The following is a 3,093-nucleotide window of genomic DNA, read 5'->3' on the forward strand; positions in this document are numbered from 1 at the left end:
CGCCCGCTCTGCCGCTGCCGCCCCGGCGCTGCCGACGCATCAACATGGCTGATGGGAGAGTCCGCGCCACGTCAAGGGGCAGAGCGCGGGGCGGGCTCAGCGCCGCTCCCCGCCCCGGACACCCCGCCGGGGCCCCGCGGGCCGCCGTCTCCATCCCCAGTCCGTCCAGGAAAGGAGGCATCGCGGCAATCGGGGGCAGTTTCGCTTCCTCTACCCCCAGCAGCGCTGGGGCTGCGCCTGTGCCCGCAGGTGCCACTCTGTCCGCAGCTACTCTGTCCGTCTGGGAATTCTTCAGGACCGAGCCAGCCGGGTTTCCGGGAGTCCTTGAGCTCACCCTGCTCGTTGCCATCTTCCACCAGGTGTACTTAAGGCAACTTTTTAATCTGGAACATTGTTTACATATTTCTTCGGCGTTCCTGGGGAAAAATATACTGAAATTATATCCCTGGTGGGTTTTAGCCTGAAACAATACCTCATATCTAGAAATATTTATAAATACGTGTTTATTTATTATCTGCACAATAACTTTCACGTAAACATAACTGTATGGGTTTGTTTGGTTTTTTTGTTAATGTGGTTATCTTTTTATCCCCCAAACCCTAATTATAGTGACGCTTCAGTTTCAGGAATCGTTTTTAACAAGCCTGCCACAAAAGGCTAGAACAGTAACTTCTATCTTTCCTGAGATATCTCATTGCAACCAATCTGGACACGGGGAAGGACTGAAAAACATTCTGCTGACTGACTACCCCGTCCTACTTTATTGCAACTCGGAAAACCATGCTATGACCTCCAAACAAATATAAATTACTAAAACATCCTTATCCTCTTTTCTTACATGTCAAATGTGATTATGATAGAATTTCTATGCTATTATTATCTCCAGCATAGTTTCCCAATCCTCTTCAGCCTAAAAACATGAGCATGTAAACAAAAGCAGAACTTCAAGGAAGGGATTTTAAATTTTCTCGTCCCCAAATCTCACTGCCAGTTGTGGGAATATTAAGCAGGAACTTGCCAAGGACACATAGCCTCCTCAGTTTGAACACCAAAAAAAACACAAAACAAAACAAAAAACCAACCAACCAAACAAACAAACAAAAAACCCACACACCAAAATCCCAGAACAGAGTGAACTTCAAGCAGATGCACAGAAAGCAATTCAGTGTTATAATTTCAAAGTACTCAAATACTTTGTGAAACATTTTCAGAAAGTTACATTAAAAAGAGGCAAGTCCCAAAATCAAAGCTGTGGGATGAACAGTAAACAAGAGAAAAAAGAAGCAACTGATACTTTAAGACACATAAAGGAGAAGAAGGGAAAATAAGAGAGTATGCTCCTCTGAAAGTTCACTGCTAATAAAAGGTATATAGTATTTTTTAATCAGTCATTAGCACAATTAAATTTCTTTACATAATAACTCAATCCAATGCTCTAAATTTCAAAAAAAGTCTTGCAGCTGTTATGGTGGTGCAAACCACAGAGAAAATCAAGGAGAAAGAAAAAATAGAACAAAAACCAGGTATATACTCACTATAAGAAAATATTTTATTAGCTCCCAGTATTAGAAAGTAGATTGAAAGCATTTAATTTTTCTTAATTCAGAATTTTTAGTTTATGTGTTAGATTCTTAATTTTTTTAGCCAGCAATGCATATCCATTAATGCATCTTACCCTTTCGTTGGAAAAATACTCTTCCATAAGGAGTTGAGGAGAAAGAATATACATTTCCAGTTCCTTTTCCTCTTTCTCCACTGAGTCATATTTGCTTGCCATTGCATCAGCATTGTCAGTAAAACTTGTTAGGAACAATTTTATTACCTGTGAAAGACTACCTGTAGTAATTAAAATCCTGTTACTTTGTTTAAAAAGTATCAATGGAAAATTCCAGAAAAAGTAATCTAACGACAGAAAGTATATTTAAAATATATTTATATCTGTAAATTCTCTTTCTGTTCATAGTTCTTGACTTTACAAGAAGTAGGAAAAATAAGTTCTGAATATTAGAAGTTATTAGAAATTAACTTTTTATAACTGGACTCACCAAAGTTTTTGTCTTGAGTCTGTCCAGAGTTATCACTGTAGTTTTAGCAAAGCAAGTTTTATTTCTAGGGGTGACTGCAACTGTTGCACACTCAACTAGGACCTTAGATCCGGGTTTCAGAATTAGAACTCCCTGGTACACGTAAGTGCTTTTGGAAACACCTCAAAACAAACAAAAGCCCTTGGAGAGGAGGAGTTAGGGTAAGTGTTTGATTAGAACTGCTAAAACACAGCCTTGCAGGGAAAAAAAAAAAAAAAAAAAAGGCATTCCTCATTTTTGAACTTACATCAGAAGTATCTAGAACTACTCTGATCTACTAGATGGACTTTGGCTAGCACCAAAAGGACTTCACATGCAGAATAGGAAAGATCATATACAGATCGACATTTTGTGTAACAGGAATTTCATAAAACACAATGTAAATTATTACAGCAGCATCTTTCTGCTTTCTATCTTAGCTGAGAAGCAACCCCCCTTTGTGCTACTTTCCTGGCATTTGGGTGCTCCCACATAATAGTCTTCAGATAAACGCATACAGGAACAACTCAGGTACTGACCTTTTCAGAATGAGAACTCTCTGTAAATTTATAGCAATTAACTTTATGTAACTGATTTCAACCACAGATCTCAAAGTATTTCAAAGAAGGGACAAGTATTATTATTAACGGGTGTTCGCAGGTAAAATAGAGAATACTAATGGCTAAGTTGTAAAGAGTTACTTGCAAAAACTATGGTGTATTCAAATAATAACACAGGGCCTTATGAAATTGATTATTAAAGGTTAACACCTCTTCACCAAAAACAGCGTTGTCCCAAAATACATCCTTTCACTCGATGTGCAAGAGGCCAATCCACACACAGAGCTGAGGTATTTATTTACAGTTCTGCGCTGAGAGAAGAATTTGCTGGGTGGCAAATTCACAAAGCCAGCAACATGACTACCAAAACTTTTCACCATTTATACATTTACGCAAACAAAGGCATTAATGTTCATTTGCTACAAGGTACCTAGAACTCTTATTAATTAGCATTCTATCTTCTATTGGTT

General features: G+C 38.8%; 1 long non-coding RNA gene across 1 annotated transcript; it reads right to left on the bottom strand.

The window, feature by feature from the left end:
* Positions 1-42: 42 nt before the first annotated feature.
* Positions 43-2,770, bottom strand: LOC114055989. The gene is made up of 3 exons (XR_003570883.1): positions 2,046-2,770; positions 1,676-1,836; positions 43-416 (listed from the first exon to the last, which is right to left on the bottom strand). It is a non-coding gene; the product is annotated as an uncharacterized LOC114055989 (long non-coding RNA).
* Positions 2,771-3,093: the final 323 nt, after the last annotated feature.

This window comes from Empidonax traillii, unplaced genomic scaffold, assembly GCF_003031625.1.
Source record: "Empidonax traillii isolate 1590-97213 ecotype Southwest subspecies unplaced genomic scaffold, ASM303162v1 scaffold74:size2480735, whole genome shotgun sequence".
Taxonomy (NCBI): Eukaryota; Metazoa; Chordata; class Aves; order Passeriformes; family Tyrannidae; genus Empidonax; species Empidonax traillii.